Genomic DNA, 19,521 nt, shown 5'->3' on the forward strand with positions numbered 1-19,521 from the left:
TGAATGGTGGTGCAGGCTCGAAGGGCAGAATGGCCTACTCCTGCACCTATTGTCTATTGTACAGCACCATGGTGATAAAAACCTTTGTGCACGGTAGGCTTTTTGTTGATTTGTCCAGATTTGGATTGTCAAGACAATCAGTTCTGTGTGGACGGCTCAACTAGTGCAGCATTGAACCGCCTCATCAATGGGTTGATTTGAGGTGGCTGCTGAGGTGTGGCATGTTCTCATCATAGTGACGAGTCATTCCTTCAGTATACATGTTTAAACAGGCAGATGGAGTTTTTGTCTTATTGGTACACAGGAACTTGGACATCACTCAAGATCATCCTTTGATATGGAATGAATTGGCTTATTTGGTCATTTCAAAGGACCATTCACTGTCAATCATGTTGTTATTGATCTTGAGACAGAGACCACAGCAAGTAAATAATGGCAGATTTCCTTCCCTCATGGATTTGGGTGGGCTAGATAACCAGGTGGACTATAAAAGTTAGTGTTGCTAGCTGGAATTACCCATAAAAATGTTGGTGGAGTATGGACATTAGTCTACAATATCAACATGAAAGCAAGAGCAGAAGAGTTTTTACAACAATCGAGTTGTTTTATGGTCACCATTACCAGTACCAGCATTTTTTTCCCCCAGATGCATTTAATAAACAAAATTTAAGTTCTGCTGATGCCATAAAAGGGATTGAGCTCAAGTATTAACATCATTCATTCAAGTCTCCGTGTTACAATCCGCTAAAACAGATACTGTGGTACCATACCCCAAAGAGTCAATGACAACTCTGGATACAGTTAAAAATCACACCAGGCGATTTTTAACCCAGTGTTGTGATTTTTAACTTTGTCCACCTCAGTCCAACACTGGCACCTCCAAGTCAACTCTGGATACCACATGGCCCGCAGTAGAAACAATTTTAATAAGACAAGTGACCTTTTCAAATTTCATCGTAGCCTATGTTCCTTGTGGAATACCATTGTCTCAAGTAATGAGCTGAAGGAATATTGAATGTAAAGTTCTGTGATTCCTGTCTTACCATGACCAGGTTACATCAATAGAATTGACCTTAATGAGAAGAATATCAATTCTGGAAGCTAGAAAAAAAAGTTACATCTCCTTCCTTATGATTCCAAATATGGTGAATGAGAATATGTTGACACATTTCTTTCTAAAGCTGTATAATCACAAGCATTTACTTTTGTTGCAGATGGGAGACGTTGTGTTGTCATCTCTGCATCAGTGTACTAGTTAAGTAATGACAGCTCTGACAAGATGCTTGTCTCAATGGTTTTCCAATGAGTTTTGATATTTGGAAAGAAGAACAGACATATAAATTCAGTTTGTAAAGCATCACATACATAAGCACATCAGCAGCACTCCATACCATCTGTTCAATTCTAACACTTCCCATCAAAAGGTACTCACTCACTGGTGTTTTTATTTTTATAATTGTCTAATTTCTGAGATGCATCCAGAAATAATGTGAAGACTTCAGAGCAGGTTCCTGGGGAAATTCCCATCTCTATTATTTTGCTAATCATTCCCAAATTGTTAAGACAGAGAAGCTGCATCATATTTTTAATGTTCGGAGAAAGATTGTTTTCATAGAATCCCTAAAGTGTGGGAACAGTCTCTTCAGCCCAACAAGTCCATACTGACCATCCAAAGAGTAATCCATCCCGACCCATTCCCCTACCCTATTATCTCTATATTTACCTCTAACTAATGCACCTAACCTACACATCCCTGAGCACCTGGGCAATTTAGCATGGCCAATTCACCTAACCTACATATCTTTGGTTTGTGGGAGGAAACCCACGCAGATGCGGGGAGAATGTGTAAACTCCACAGAAGCGGCTGCCTGAGGCTGGAATCGAACTCGGGTCCCTGTCGATGTTTCAGCTTTTTGTTTTCCAGTTGACTGCAGGCATTTCGCCATCATTGAACATTGCACCAAACTATCTAAGCAATTCCTTGGAGACCTCATTGGAGAAGAGTATCGGACCCTTCTCCATTGAGTTGAAAAGTGTGGTTCTGGAAAAGCGCAGGAGGTCAGGCAGCATCGAGGAGCAGGAGAGTAGACATTTCGGGCAGAAGCCCTTCATTGGGAACACTTTTCGACTCGGACGCTCCAGCCTCTGCAGTCCTTACCTTTTCCCTCTACATTGTGGGCACCCATCCTTTGGAATGTTTGGAATTGTCAACCCCAGTGTATTTTGGAAGTTCACTCATTGAGCACATTCAAACCAGAAATCGATAGAGGTCTAGAGACTAATAATGTCAAGGGATTTGGAGATCATGTGAGAAAATGGCTTTGAGGCAGCTATCAGCCATGAACTTGTGAAATGTTGGAGCAGATTTGATGTGCTGAGAAACCTTCTCCTGATCCTGTAGGACCATATGAAGTAGGAACAGGTGAAGGCCATTCAGCCTGTTCTACCATTCAATCGGATCAGAGCTGATCTGACATTCCTCAGGTCCACTTTCCTGTATTTTCCCTGTATCCTTGATTCCCTGACTGATCAAGAATCTATCTCAGCCTTAAATATACACAGGCACTTTGCCCCACAGCTCTCTTTGACAAGGAATTTCAAAGAAATTCTTCCTCATCTCAGTGTTAAACCGGCACCGTTTCATTCTGAGACGACGGCCCTAAGTTCTTAACTTCCACAGTACAAAACAATCTGGCTTCAATGCATTCTCTTCCAGTCTCCTTTCATGTTTCATTCTGCTATCAGAGATGCTATACACATCTTTTTTTATTTGATTGATTTATTGTCACGTGTACCTAAGTACAGTGAAAAGCTTTGTTTACGAGCAGTACAGGTAGACTATACTGAGCAAGGACATACAGATCATAGGGTGAGAAAAAAGACTTAGAGACATACAGGTTACATTGCACAGGGCATGTGGTGGGCAAGATCATCATTATTTGATGTTTGAGTGTCCATTCATCAGTCTAATAATGGACGGGATGAAGCTGTTCCTGTACCTGCTGGAGCGTCTGTTCAGGCTTCTGTACCTGCTGTCTGATGGAAGAGGCTGTAGGAGACCATTACCGGGGTGCGATGGGTCTTTTAAGGATTAAAAATGCATCTGTTTACTCTCCCTGCCTTGTATAAGACATGATGTGGAGCTGGTGTTGCATGGGGGTGGACATCTCTTTCACACGACACCAGGTTATAGTCCAACAAGTTTATCAGAAATCACAAGCTTTCAAAGTGCTGTTCCTTTTCCAGGTGGAGTATTATAAGCCAGTTGAGGGGATAGAGTGTGTAATGCACAAATGTAATACGAAGAAGGCGAGAATATTACTCGTTTACTGCCTCATTCTGGGAGCTTGCAGTTTTTCTTATACCAAAATCACTCTCCCAGATAAGTCTTTTTTTTAAACTCATGGATTGGTCTCTGATTATATAACAAGTAGATAATGAGCCAGTTTAACCAGAGGCTTCCTTTGAGTCAAAAATCACTGATAAAAAGGAGCCAGAATATTCCTCCTTGCCATCAGTTTCCAGTCCTATCTTCCCATCAGTCACTGTGCTAACTGGATGTGTAAACAGAAACTGCAGAACCTAATGGCACATTTGCCATTTATCCTTTCAAGGCTGTTTCACTCTCCTGCTCACTCATCCCCACATTTTACCATTGTGTTTTCAAGTAGTCATCAAAACCTCTTTGAAAAGAGTGGACCAGATTCCATTCTAACCCTGACTGCTATCAATTTAACAAATTGATATATTGGTTTCTTCAAAAGGAAAAGACCACTCTGCATTGTGCTTGAATTCTTACAAAGCCCTTCTACAGAAATACACAGTAACTTTATGGATTTACTGGCTGGACAGCACTGATTAGATATTTAAAAGACTTTGGTAACATTATTTCAGTGATTAAAACCACACCGTTTCAGATGACTGAATATTTGCTGAAAACAAAAAATGCTGAAAATCACAGCGGGTCAGGCAGCATCCGTGGAGGGAGGGCAAGCGAATGTTTTGAGTCTAGATGACTCTTCATCAGAACTGATGTAAAGTGTGGAGGGGCAGCATTTGCACAATAGTGGAGGGATGGAGTGCTGGGCAAGAAAAAGGATGCTGAAAGTGCAGATTAAGTGATCGGAATATAAAACTGGCAGAACAATGGCATGCCTAACTGCCAGAATGGAAATAGATGGTCCCACTGGAGTGGAGGGTGAGGAGAGACGGCATGATGATAGAGAACATCTGCTTTTTTGAAGGTGGAAGTCCAGAATCATTGACCACAACCAACTTGTCTACAAGAGCACCGATTAAAGCTTTTCAAAAAAACTCTTGGGTAATATTTCAGTGATCGAAATCACAGCTTCGAGAGATGGCATTACTGAACCTGACAATTTCCAAAACCATTGACTGGAGCCAAACTGTCTACAAAAACCCATCAAAGTCAATTACATTTGGGAAATGTGAATGAACAATAGCTCCTGTCTCTACTCTTGGGTTATCTGGACTTGACTGAGGGGAGAACAGGCTTTAAACACAACCACTAAGAATAGCCAGTGAGCATTTGTAAAAGAAGCAATGTCGTAATGATATCAGGTCACATGTAACTAGAGTTGAGTCTGTAGGGTTCCAGATGATGTTCTCCACTACCAAATCTTGTATGTAGTCACGTTTATAAAAATCTGACTGATTACCCAGATATGGTCATGCATAATGCCTTTCTGTGGTAATTTGATTTGATTATAGCTCGGTGAATATTCTGCTCAGAATCTTATGTCCGTGTAGTAAGAGGGTAAACCAGTTGTGCAGGTCATGATCTCCCATTCCACCCATCCTGCAAGCTTAAACCCTCTTTGCTGTTTTTAAACTATCCATATGGGTAGCATGGTGTCTCACAGCACCAGGGACCAAGGTTCAATTCACAGCCTTCGGTAACCGTCCAATTGGAGTTTGCACATTCTCCCAGTGTCTGTGTGGGTTTCTGGCGGGTGCTCCGATTCCCTCCCACAGTCGAAAGATGTCTGCTTTAGGTGGATTGGCCACACTAAATTGTCCCACATTGTGCAGGCTAGGTGTATTAGCCATGGTGGATAAGGGAAATGGGAATAGTGTCGGTGGCTGGGTCTGGTGAGTTGCTGTTCGGAGGGTCAGTGCAGACTCAATGGGTCAAATAGTCTTTTTCCACTCTGTACAGATTCTATGTTACACAGCCAGAGACACTTATAGAGAATTCAATTCAGCAAATGCTGTTTCCAGAAGAATAGATACATCATCCATTCCACATCTTTAAACTATATTGATGCTGAAAACAAAAGGACAACTGAGAAATGTTCTACTTAAGCTTTGAAATATCAACTAAATAAGAAAATAGAAATGCAGAGCAGGAGTATGAAATGGTGCCCCTCGAGCCTATTCTGCCATTTAACATGATCACAGCTGATCATCCTCCCACTCTAAGTCGTTGGGGGGTGACAGTGTATAACCTCAAGGGTATGCGTGCAAGTTGGAGTACTTTTATTCTTTTTGCTGAGATTGGGTTAAGTACAATAAATACTATCCTCTTTTCTTTTTAAAATCTCAAAGGGCAGAATTTCATGTTTTCAGTGGAAGATTTTAATTGAGTGAGATTGAGGGCAGTGCAAATTTCTGCTCTCAATTGCATCACTATTGCAACTTAGATCAGAAGACCAGAAGACCATAGGAGCAGAAATTAGGTGACTCAGCCCATCGAGCCTGCTCTCCCATTCGATCATGGCTGATAGGCTTTTCAACTCCATTTTTCCACTTTCTCCCCATAACTTTTGATCCCCTTGGCAACCAAGAATATATCTATCTCAGTCTTAAGTGTACACAATGACCTGATCTCCACAGCCTTCTCTGGCAATGAATTCCACAGATTCATCACACTCTGGCAGAAGACGTTTCTCCTTATTTCCATTCTAAAAAGGTCTTCACTTTAAGGCTGTGCCCTCAGGTTCTGGTCTCTCCTGTCAATGGAAACATCTTCCTAACATCCATTCAGTGATCTGCATGTTTCAATTAGATTACCCTCCCACCCCCCATCCTTCTAAACTCCATTGTCTCAAAGTCCTCAAACATTCCTCATATGTTAAGCTTATCATTCCTGGGATCATTCTTGTGAGCATCCTCTGGATCCGCTCCAGGGCCAATAAGTCTTTCCTGAGGTATGGGGCCCAAAACTGCTCACAATACTCTTGGGCGCCTCTCTCAGGGAACCGAGGAAGTGCCCATCATGGCTGGGACTTCCCAACTTTCACACCATGATGCCATATTTAAAGTCCACCTGCACCCTATCACCCTCAGATGGTGCAAGCCAGGAATTGCCACTCACCCCGTAGTGCTTGAGTTCCAACATTCTGGATGTGGCTCGGATGAAAGGAATCCTGTTTCTTGGACAGGACCTGACCATAAAGGTGGACAGGGGTTAGTGGAGGTAGGCCACCCCTTTCTCCAGCTGACTGCCACAGGAGGATGTCACACCAGCAGATTCAACCAACCTGGACATAAGCGTTAGCCTGGGTCCATACTCTGTCCAGGATGTCCAATAGCGCAGGAAGAAAAGAAGCATTTGGATGAGTACATAAAATGTCAGGGCATTGTTGGCTATGGACCAAATGCAGGTACTTGTGATTAATGTAATTTGTTGGTCAGCGCAGACATGGTGGGCTGAAGGGCCTGTTTCTACACTGTAGGATTCTCAAATGACTCTCAAATCAAATGATCTTCTGTGCTCTGGAAGGGTAAGTGCCACTATCTTCTCTCTGCTACCTCACACTCACAGGGCCACCATTGACTCATTTCACACACACCTCACCATTTCTCAGACTGCTGCTCTCAGTATTACATTCACCATGTCCACTCAATGGCTCTCTTCTATTGCACTACCCCAAGTGACTCATCATGCCTGCCCTCCACGTTTCCTACTCACTGACTGATTTTTGTTTTCCCCGAAGTGTCTTTTTCCGTGCTGGACATCTCTATGACTCACTGACTAGGGGCACCTCTGTAGTCTGCATCAGCACTAACAGCTCTAGCCTCCGCTCTCAATATACACAATCTCTCCCTTTGTCTCAATGCAGGAAGGATTGCCATAGCAATCTGATGTCTCACCAAGTGGTCTCCCCATATTTCCCAAACTGCTTCCCCTTGACTTTTTAGGGCAGGCAGAATCTGAGAAGTAAAGACACTTCTGAGTGAACAACGCAAGCGACATAAAGACCAGACATCAGTGAGCTATTTCTTTATTCATTCGCAGGATGAGGATATCATTGAATAGGCTAGCATTTATTGCTCATCGCTGATTGTCCAGAAGGCTGTTAAGAGTCAACCATATTGCTGTGGGTCTGGAGTTACATATAGGCCAGACCAGGTAAGGATGGCAGTTTCCTTCCCTCAAGGATATTAGTGAACCTATTAGGTTTTCTTTCCAACAATCGACAACAGATTCACAGTCATCATGAGACTTTTAATTCCAGATTTGTATTGAATTCAAATTCTACCATCTGCCATGGTGGGATTCGAACCCAGGACCCCAGAACATTACTTGGGTCTCTAGATTAACAGCCAGGCTATGACCTTGCCTAAATGTGTGCAGCGTGAAGCCTGCAAGTTAGCATGAAGCGAGTGCGTGCTGAGAAAGCAATCGAAATCGCAGAAAATACAAGAGATGTGTGTGTACCCTGCGTGCAAAATGAACATGGAAGTCATTTGTTGTCCAAGGGCTCCAAAGTCAAACGGTATAGGAGTTTCTCTGGGAGTGGGAATGATGACCTGCTGAGGCTGGTGGTCAGCCAATATCGACTTTGTGAATGAAGGGTAGAGGAGGGTGTTGGCCATGTGGCTTGGAAGACAGTTGTGAAATATTTGGAAGATCAGTCAGGAGAACCAACCAGTGAGCTGAAGCCACCAGGGACCTGCTTTGATTTGCTTGTCAGGAATTTGCACTGTGTTCTTGGGTAATGAAAGCTAAATTAGAAGTGGCATCATAAATGGGGCTTTAATGATATAGGAGAAAGTGAGGTCTGCAGATGCTGGAGATCAAAGTTGAAACTTTATTGCTGGAACAGCACAGCAGGTCAGGCAGCATCCAGGGAACAGGAGATTCGACATTTCGGGCACAGGCCTGAAAGAAGGGCCTGTGCCCGAAACGTTGAATCTCCTGTTCCCTGGATGCTGCCTGACCTGCTGTGCTGTTCCAGCAATAAAGTTTCAGCTTTAATGATATATAAATGTATGGAAATAAAATAGTCATTGCACAATGGTGAGACTCTTAAGTTTCAATTTGAGCCGAGAGCGAAATAATCACTAAAACAGTTCTGGACATCAAGGTCTGATTTTTTTTTCTTCCCCCATTCTCACCATATGTTTACATCTTACCCATAGTTCCTCATGTCACAGCACTGAGGGCAAAGTTTCACCGATAGAACCCAGTCTATTTCTTTCAGCGTCAGAGCATGGGAAAATTTAAATATTTGCTGCCATTGGCAACAAATCCTTTCCCATGAGAAGTTAGCGTGCTCAAACATGGAGTGGCCCAAGAAGGAAAACCACCCTCTTCACTTCATGATATCAAGGCCTGGTGACTCTTGTTCTCAGTATGTGAGAGTGTAAACAATTAAAATTGGTATCTATGCAATAATCAATTGATTTGATGTAATTTATTATTGTCACACGTACCAAGATACAGTGAAAAGTACTGTGTGCTATATCGTTCCTTACATAAGTACATCAGGCTAATAGAACAGAATGCAGAATATGGTGTTACAGCTACAGAGAAGGTGGTACAGCTATAGAGAAGGTGCAAGGATCAATTACATCAAAAATACTAAATTATTGAATCATATATAGAAAATTATTTTTTCCAGGCATTATGAAATTGTGACTTTATCATGAGTAGCCTCTGACCCAGTGGTGAACTTAGTCTTGGTGCAACACTGGACATTGGGATTGTAAATAGCTGCAGAGAGCTGACGTAATTTCAAACCAGAATGGATTAAGACTCATTTCTCCATAAAAGTTGTCTCATTTAACTTCATTTCAAGCCAAGGCCAGCAATGCATTTATATTCCATGTGGGGAATCAATTGGCACCAAGTGAAACTTTTCAGTGTTAAAGAGAGATTTAAAAGAGACTAAGGGGCAAATTGTACGCGCAGAGGGTGGTGTGTGTATGGAATGAACTGCCAGACGGGGTGATGGAGGCTGGTACAAATACAATAATTAAAAGGCATCTGGATGGATATATGAATAAGAAGAGTTTAGAGGGATATGGGCCAAATGCTGGCAAATGGGACTCGATTAGGTTATGAAATCTGGTGAGCAGGGACAAGTTGGACCGAAGGATCTGTATGTCTCCAAACACAATAGAACAGAAATGGAAAATTTGTCTGCAAGAAATATAACAGTAGAACTGTTCACACATACAGTATTAATCCTGATAATTCTTTCCTCAACTGGCATATGTGGCTCCCTGTCCCAACTTCCTCAGAAACAGTGACCAAGTAATTGACAAAAAAATACACAACATGGTTAACAACAACTGTGTCAAACCAGACCAATTTATAAATGGATCCATGCAAATTCCACCAGTCCCCCTGCAATGTTTTCACAAGTATCATTCGGTATAAATCAATTTGTTTTATGCCAAGTCTGTTCTTTGGCTCTTAGTTACAGCAATTTGGTAGCACATACGGGCATAAATCTCTCACTCAATGATTACTTCTTTCTGTTGCAATAGCAGGCTTCAATCCCCTTGATGACTAACTTTGATTTATTTCCACAACAGAGATTAAGCAGCTAATACAAAAATAATGAGCTTAAAACTTAAAGAAGTTCAACAATGTTGTCCCGTGGGGAGCAGTTACTTACAAACTGCTTCAAGAATGACCTGATGATCTGGATTATTTCCTTTCTGAAATGGAATAAAGATTAAAGCTGTTGTCAACGTCTTTTATTTTAACATGGGGGACATGCGGGTTCTTCGACACAATGTCTCGACACCTTAAAACATCCTGAGACGTTGCACATTTTGGGGTTGAACATAAGTGAAAGGAGGGGCATCAAGAGAATTGACCAAAGGCACAGCTGAAGATTTGACTTTGTAGAGTATTTTAAGTTGAAAAAAAGTGTGGAAAGAGTGTGCCTATGCCTGTGAGCAAGAAATCTGAATGTCTTTTAACTGACAATGGACTACAATAAAGGGAGGCAGCACAGGATACCAGTGCTCCACAGCCCACTATGAAGAGATAAAAGAGGCTTCCGACAGAGAGAGGAGCAAGATTACGGAGTGATTTGCGGACAGTTGTGAAGATTGTGAAGTGAATACGCAGAGGGATCAGAAATCGACTGTTGTGATTAACAAATCAACAATGGGCAAAAGTAAGCTACTCAAGTTATAGCTGATCAAAGGGATCCTTGGACAAAAAACAGTCTTTAATGTTGAAAAGAGGAATCAATGATGGTTTCAACAGCTGTGGATGGGAGAAGTACAAGAGGTAGGGGATGCTTTAGAAGTGAGAGTGGGCTGGCTTGAAGGCATACTCGATGCCTTGACAAGACTGCAAAATATCACTGTTGAACTTGAGGGAAAGCAGAATCCAATGAAATATGCAGTGAAACATCAGGTGCTCTGGAATTTTATAAAGAGAGAGGTTAGAGCAAGCAACTGAATAATCACAGAGTCAGGCAATGGTGAATACTGTATCAGTGAGCAGAATGGTAGGCCACCCCTAGTAATGGCATGGGAGGTGTCCTGATATTCTTATGTTAGCATTACTGCTGTTTAGAACAAACTGGGAAAAGGTCTTGCATTTAACTTGCCGCACCACCTACTAACATTTCAATTCAAATTAAAATGTGTCCCTTCCCATTTGTGTTGGTTCATTTCCCTTATTTAATTCCTATTTTCCACAACTATGGTTTAAGCTGTAGCTGCAATTCAAATTTAATTGCAAGTCATTTTTTTTAAAAAAAACTGGGCCATACCTTGCAACTCATAATTGGACAGCCTCCAAATGTTTTTTTTCAAGAATGACCTCTGTTCACCACTTTACAATTCCAACAATTCAAGATCTCCAGCTAGTGCAGTCTCTGAAGGAAGACCATTTTCAATGATAGCCTCAGATGGACCACAGTGCACCTGCTTAGTTGTGAGATTTCAATTCATTCATTAGCTGCCTCTGTAATTCAGTTGCCTTGCACAAATTGACGACATTCATTGTTGAACAAGATTAATCTAAATTGAAATGGATGGGAGATGAACTGCTTTTTTGTAAGGTTGTGTAATGACAAATAAAGTTCATGAAATTAAATATTTAACTATGCCATCGAATGAAATTATTTGTTCCCTGCAATCATGTTCTGATGTACATGTGGAATTTTATAGTAGCCTGAATTACATTAATACTTACAGAATGTTTCTCAGCATTAAAAGGTAATGTTGACATCATTTACCAGACCATAGGGCTGCTATTTTGTCAGACAGGGATAGCTGGTGGCGATTTAACCCGAGGGTCACCACACCTCAGGTGAGGGGAGAGATTGAGAAGGATAGTTGCCAGTGAGACAAATGAACCCCTGCTATTGGTGTCACTCTGCATCTCAAACCAGCCATCCAGGTTAAACTCTAGCATTTCTGACAATGGGTTTGGGGAATGGGAGATTTTTTTTCATCCCGATACCAATCCTAAAAATGTTTTCTGCTATCTCACCACACTTTAGAATTTCCATTTCAACCGTGCCATGCATTAATATAGCTCCCTCAATTAGAGTAAAACAGCACAAAAGAGCTTAATAGCTCAGAATCTGATAGCACAGAAGGCGACCACTTGGCCCATCATGTTTGTGCCAGCTCTCCGAATGAGCATTTCATTTGATTCCATTCTTCTGCCTTCTCTCTACAATCCTGCACACTGCTCCTTTTCCTTTTGAATGCATTGACTGAACCTGCATTCACACCCTTAAGCAGTGCATTCCAGACTTTAATTACTCAATGTGCAAATTTGCTTTCTTTCCCAGACAATCAAAATTTTCCACCAAGCCACATGCTAAGATATCAGGGCCAGGAGATGGAGTTTAATATAGATAAAAGTGAGGTGTTGCATTTTGGAAGGGCAAACCAGAGCAGGGGTTATACAGTTAATGATAGGGCCCTGGGGAGTGTTGCCAAACAGAGAGACTCTGGGGTGAGCGTGCATAGTTCCTTGAAAGTGGAGATTCAGGCAGACAGGATGGTGAGGATGGTGTTTGGCAGGCTTCCCTCCTTGCTCACGACATTGACTATAGAAGTTACAATGTCATATTGCAGCTCGACAGGCCGTTGGGGAGGCCTCTTCTAGAGTACTGCATACAATTCTGGTCTCCCTACTATTGGGAAGATATTGTTAAACGTGAAAGGGTGTAGAAAAGATTGACAAGGAAATTGCCAGGGTTGGAGGGTTTGAGCTATAGGGAGAGGTTGAGTAGGCTGGCACTTTCTTCCCTGGAGCGTCGGAGGTTGAGGGCTGAGCTTATAGAGGTGAAGAAAAACATGAGGGGCATGGATAGGATAAATAGACAAGGTCTTTTTCCTAGGGTAGGGGAGTCCAAAACAAGAGAATATAGGTTTAAGGTGAGAGGGGAAAGATATAAAAGGGAACTAAGGGGCAATATTTGAGGTATACAAGATAATGAGTCGATAGCCAGAGACTATTTCCCAGGGCAGAAATGACTAACACGCGGGGTCATAGTTTTAAGCTGGTTGGGGGAAAGTATAGAGGGATGTCAGAGGCAGGTTCTTTACACAGAGAGTTGTGAGAGCATGGAATGCGTTGCCAGCAGCAGTTGTGGAAGCAAGGTCATTGGGGATATTTAAGAATCTGCTGGACATGCATATGATCACAGAAATTTGAGGGTGCATTCGAGGTTCAATGGTCAGCACAACATCATGGGCTGAAGGGCCTGTTCTGTGCTGTACTGTTCTATGTTCTATTTTCACACAGAGAGTGGTGCGTGTATGGAATGAGCTGCCAGAGGAAATGGTGGAGGCTGGTACAATTACAGCATTGAAAAGGTATCTGGATGGTATATGAATAGGAAGGGTTTAAACAGATATAGGCCAAGTGCAAATGGGACTAGGTCAGATTTGGATATCAGCTCTGCATGGGCGGATTGGACTGAAGGAACAAGTTCTATGCTGTATGCCTCTATGACTATGGCAAACTGACATCTCTTCCACAGTGGCATATGAGGCGCCAAACAGGCACTTAAATGGTGACCCATCAGGCTATTCACAAAGCAGCAATGTCCTATCCTTCCTCGTGTTTTTAATTAATCAAAAGCCAGGAGCCACTGTTTGCAGCAATGGCCTGTGGAAGGACCAGGCTGAACAGCAAAACTGCAGAGCAGGACCCACAGAAAGGAGGTTTGTTTTTGGAGTGGGTGAGTAGGGAATCACAGGGTCACGTCACAGCGATTTTGGAGGTAAGAGCTGAGCAATGGCTATAAGCAGCCATCCCCCCCCACCCCTTGTTGCCATTCTGACTCTCTGCCTGCCCCCAGACTGGGACAATTGGAAGCTTTGTCATCCTCCTAACTCAGCAGGCAAGCCTCCAGTCTTGCTGGGGAGCAACCCAGCTACTTCTCTTCAATCTAACAGGTTAAGACAATAGACACAGGAGCTGAAGTAGGCTATTCGTCCCATGAAGTCTACTCTGTCATTCACTGAGGTCATGACTGATCGATAATCAACTTCACTTTCCTAACCTTCCCCATAATCCTTAGACCATAAAACATAGGAGCAGAAATTAGGCTATTCAGCCCATCAAGTCTGTTCCACCATTCAATCATGGCTGATAAGTTTCTCAACCCCATTCTCCCACTTTCTCCCCATAACCCTTGATCCCCTTGACAATCAAGAACCTATCTATCTCAGTCTTAAGTATACTCAATGACCTGGTCTCCACCATTTTCTGTGGCAATGAATTCCATGGATTCACCACTCTCCGGTTGAAGCAGTTTCTCATTATTTCCATTCTAAAAGGTCTTCCCTTTCTGCTAAGGCTATGTCTTCGGGTTTGAGTCTCTTCTACCAATGAAAACATCTTCCCAACATCCATTCTGTCCAGGCCTATCAGTAATCTGTAAGTTTCAATTAAACCCACCCTCATCCTTCTAAACTCCATTAAGTATAGTCCCAGGCTCCTCAAACTTTACTCTTACATTAATCTTTTCATTCCTGGGACCATTTTCATGAGCATCCTCTGGACATGCTCCAGGACCAGAACATCCTTCCTGAGACAGGGGGCCGAAACTGGAGACAATACTCCAAATGTGGCCTGACCAGGGCCCTAGGGAGCCTCAGAAGTACATCACTGCTTTTATATTCAAATCCTCTCAAAATAAATGCCACCATTGTATTTTCCTTCCTAACTACAGACTCAGCCTGCAAATTTACCTTGACAGAATCCTGGACTAAAATCCCAAGTCTCTTTGCACTTCAGACTTCTGAAATTTCTCCCATTTAGAAAATAGTCTATGCCTCTATTCTTCCCACCAAGGTGCATGACCTCATACTTTCCCACGTTCTACTCCACCTGCTACTCCTTTGCCCACTCTAACCTGTCCAAATCCTTCTGCAGCTTCCCCATCTCCCCAATGCGACCTGTCCTGCTACCTATCTTTGTATCATCTGCAAACTTAGCCAGAATGTTTTCAGTTCCTTCATCCAGATTGTTAATGTATAAAGTGCAAAGTTGTGGCCCCAACACTGAGCCTTACAGAATGCCACTTGTCACTAGCTGCCACCTTGGGTAGGACCCTTTCATCCACTCTCTGCTTTCTGCCAGACAGCCAAGCTTCTATCCATGCTAGCATCTTGCCTCTAACACCATGGGCCCTTACCTTACTCAGTAGCCTCCTGTGTGGCACTTTGTCAAAGGCCTTCTTGAAGTCCAGGTAGATAACATCCATTGGTTCTCCTTGGTCTAATCTGCTCGTTACTACCTCAAAGAATTCCAGCAGATTTGTCAGGTATGACCTCCCCTTGATGAAGCCATGCTGATTCTGCCCTATTTTACCATACCCAAAGTATTCAGAAATCTCTTCCTTCATGATGGATTCCACGATTTTGTCCATGACTGAGGTTCGGCTAATTGGTCTGTAATTTTCCATCTTCTGCCTTACTCCCTTTTTAAGCAGGATTGTTACGTTAGCAATTTTCCAGTCTTCTGGTACTCTTCCTGATTCCAATGATTCTTAAAAGATTACCACTAATGCCTCCACTATCTCTTCAGCTATCTCCCGTAGAACTCTGAGGAGTAGTCCATCTAGTCCAGGTGATTTATCCACCTTCAGGCCTTTCAATTTTTCTAGCACCTTCTCCTTGGTGATGGCCACCTTACTCAGTTCTACCCCCTCACTCTCTTGAATTTTTGGGAAATCATTTGTGTCTTCCAGTGTGAAGACTGACACGAAGTAATTATTTAGTTCTTAAGTTATTTCTTTGTTCTCCGCTACTATCCCCTGCATCATTTTCCAGCAACCCAATGCCCACTTTTACCTCTCTTTTTGCCTTTATATATCTAAAGAAATTCTTATAGTCTTCTTTTATATTACTGGCTAGCTTACCTTCACATATAATCTTCTCTGCCCCATTTCTTTTTTGGTTGCCCTTTCTTGGCCTTTGTAAGATTCCCAATCATCTGGTTACCCACTGTACTTTGCTACTTTATATGCTTTCTCTTTTGCTTTTATGCTATCCCTGACTTCCCCAGTCAGCCACGGTTGCCTCATCCTCCCTGTACCCCTGCTTCTTCTTCCTCAGGATGAATCCCTGTGTCTCCTAAATTACTCCTAGAAACTTCTGCCATTGCTGTTCCACTGTCTTTCCTGCAAGGTCCTCTCCCAGTCAATTATATCCAGTTCCTCCATCATGCCCCTGCAGTTGCCTTTATTCAGCTGAAATACCGTTACCTCAGATTCTATCTTCTCTCTCAAATTGCAGAGTAAATTTGATCATGTTATGATCACTGTTTCCTGAGGATTCCTTCATCTTAAACTCCCTTATCAAGTCTGACTCATTGCACATCACTAAATCCATCATTGCCTGTTCCCTCGTGGGCTCCATCTCAAGCTGCCCCAAACAGCCATCTCATAGACATTCCACAAATTCCTTTTCTTACGAACCACTACCAACCTGATTTTCCCAGTCCATCTACATATTGAAATCCCCCACGATCACTGTAACTTTGCCTTTCCGACACATCTTTTCTATCTCCTGGTGTATCTTGCTCCCCAGTTCCTAACTATTGTTTTGAGACCTGTACATGACTCTAACTATGTTTTTTTTTAAACCTTTGTGGTTCTTCAATTTTCAATTTCCTCAATTGCTGAGTCATCAGGAATTGACAAATATTTCCCTGGTGTTAACTTGTTCCATTATTTGCTCTTTCCTCCAGCTGTGCTAGGAAGTGTAATCCTGCTTTTGCTGGTCAGCATAGACATGGTGGGCTGAACGACCAGCTTCAATGCTGTATCTTTCTTAGACTCTAAAGAAGATTGGTGAGATAGATTTTTTAAAAGTGTATTAAAAGGGAGAGAGAGATTTAAGGAGCACATTTCACAGTATAGGACCCCTGGCTTAAAATCAGGAATATTTCCTGGGTCGGGAAATATGAAGCACAGAGATTGAGGGAGTTGCAGCGCTATAGGAGATTAGAGGCAGAGGGAGGAATAGGCCACAAAACAATTTGAAAGCAAAGATGAGAATCTTAAAACAGAAGAATGGCTTGACTAGAAGCCAATGCAGATTAGTGAACAAGTTGGACTGCAGATTGAGATTTGGTTCGAGTTAGCATATCATTAAGATGGCTTCAGCACTAATCCAATTTGCAATTTACAAATGGAGTCTCTGAGGAAGTCTTAAAATTTTGACCCATTGACTTTGATTTGAAACAAGAATTTTTCAGCCACTTACGCAATTTTGGTCAAACTTCTTTCAAGATGAAAGTTACTCGTGTAAATTCCAACAAATTCCCTTCTAAGTGCTTAATCTATCTCAACTGTCCCAGCAATACCAAAATGCTCCACAACTATCATTTTGTAACTCTTTCGCATCTCTCATTTACCTTTCTTTTAAGCCCACAATTCTATTACAAATGAATTTTGACCAAAATTGGGAATAATTGGGTTAACAAAGGGGTTATTAATTAATATAAATTGAGAATAATTGGATTTACAATATTGTATAAGACAATGTTAAAAATCACACAACACCAGGTTATAGTCCAAAGGTTTATTTGGAAGTACTAGCTTTTGGAGCACTGCTCCTTCATCAGGTAGCTAGTTCACCCCAGTCCAACACAGGCACCTCCACATCATGTATAAGGCAATGAACATCCAGACATATATGTGGGTGAGGAGACGCTGTAGCCATGTCATTCCTGAAGTTGCTCCACCAGTTAATAAGATCATGGCTGGTCTGATTGTAACCACAATTCCCATTCCCATCTGCCTTGATAAACTTTCATCCCCTTGCTTCCCAAGAATCAGTTTTACAAATACTCTAAACATTCTTATTCCATTTTTTGAGGGAGAGGGTTCAATGATTCATAACCCTCAGATAAAAGAAATCTCTCATTTATTTATCTGAAATGGCTGATCCCTTATTTCTAAACAGCAGCCCTGAGTGCTAGATTCATCAACAAGATGAAGCAACCTTTCCACAGTCAAAGTAAAAAGTCACACAACACCAGGTGGTAGTCTATCACCTGATGAAGGAGCGTCGCTCCGAAAGCTAAGTGTGCTTCCAATTAAACCTGTTAGACTACAATCTGGTGTTGAGAGATTTTTAACTTTGTACACCCCAGTCCAACACCGACATCTCCAAATCATTTTCACATTCACACTGTTACATGAACTCATCATTTTATATGCTTCATTCAAATTGTCTCTGAACTCCAGCAAATGCAAGCATAGCCTGGTGAGCCTTTCCTCATGAGAAAACTTGCCCATTCCATGTCCTAGTCAATAAACTTTAGCTGAACTGCCTCCAATGTATTTACTTCCATTCCTAGATAAGGGAAAGATCAAAACTACACACAGTACTTCAGATTTGATCTCAACAATGATCTGTAAAACTGAAGCATACCTCCATATGTTTGTATTTAACACTCATTTCAAAAAGCAATAATACTGTTTTAGGTTTAATAATTACTTGCTGTGCCTATACACTTGCAATTCATACATTAGGACACCAGACCTCAGAGCTTTCCTGCTAAACAGACAATTGCACAATTTCCCTAATCTATGGTCACTCACTTAACCCATCTATATCCTTTTGTAGCCTCCTTATGTACTCTTCGCAATTTACATTCCTACCTATCCTTGTAGTTCTGGTCAACATACAATAGGAAGGTCATGTTTGCACTGGAAGCTGTTAGCCAATTGTTTATAAGCTACCCCCACACCATATTTATTTTCAATAAATTTTCAAATTCCTTCAGGAATTCAAAGAACAACCAACCCTTTAATCCCAAGGAATTGTTAGATCCAAAAAGAATTCCAAGAAATTAGTTAAACAAGATTTCCCTTTCACAAAGCTACATTGCTCTGTCCAAAGTCATCAGGCAGAGACAAAGTGCTCAGAAACGACATCTTTAAGAATAGCTTCAAGCATGTTCCTTCTGACAGATGTTAGGCAAACCAGCTGTTTAATGTTTCTCGTTTACTCTCTAATCTCCCTTTCTGAATTGTAGGAGAAGCTCTGGCTACTTTCAACCTAATGGAATTTTCCACAAATCTCAGGAAGTTTGAAAAATTAAAATCAACGTTTAAACTACCTCATTCACTATTTCATTCAAGTGCTTGAGAGAAAGTTCACTGGGACATGGAAGGTGTTAGCTTACAGCTCCTGCAATTTGCTCAGTACCACTTCCCTTTGATTGTAATGCTTTTGAGCTTGTACCTCCCTTGTTTCCTAATGTACAGCTGTTTCTGAGCTGTTACCTGTATCACCTGCAGTGAAGATGGATGTAAAATATCTGGGTTCAATTAATCTCGCTTTTCAACTCATTATCCAAACACCGAACCAATAGTATTTAAACACGAGATCAATATCACATTGAGCACATTGCAAATGTGCTATTTTTAAACAACATCTTCATATCTGTGAAAATTTAATCTGCACAATATTTATGTTATTATTGTGACCAATTGTATAGTAACTATCAGACAATGACTAAGGCGTATAAATGCTTTTCATCGGTTTAGAAAAACACTGAGTGGAATTTTATCAAGGGCTATGAGTAATAATGCTGAAAATGTGTTGCTGGAAAAGCGGAGCAGGTCAGGCAGCATCCAAGGAACAGGAGAATCGACGTTTCGGGCATAAGCCCTTCACCTGAGGAAAGTGTGTCCAGCAGGCTAAGATAAAAGGTAGGGAGGGGGGACTTGGGGGAGGGGCGTTGGAAATGCAATAGGTGGAGGGAGGTCAAGGTGAGGGTGATAGGCCGGAGTGGGGTGGGGGCGGAGAGGTCAGGAA

The 19,521-nt window shown here is 41.9% G+C and overlaps 1 protein-coding gene across 2 annotated transcripts in view; it reads right to left on the bottom strand.

Annotated features, from left to right (window-relative positions):
* Nucleotides 1–19,521, bottom strand: part of il1rapl2 (interleukin 1 receptor accessory protein-like 2) — a 1,022,943-nt gene that overhangs the window by 890,882 nt on the left and 112,540 nt on the right. The window lies entirely within an intron of this gene.

The sequence above is a fragment of the Chiloscyllium plagiosum genome, chromosome 15 (assembly GCF_004010195.1).
Source record: "Chiloscyllium plagiosum isolate BGI_BamShark_2017 chromosome 15, ASM401019v2, whole genome shotgun sequence".
NCBI lineage: Eukaryota > Metazoa > Chordata > Chondrichthyes > Orectolobiformes > Hemiscylliidae > Chiloscyllium > Chiloscyllium plagiosum.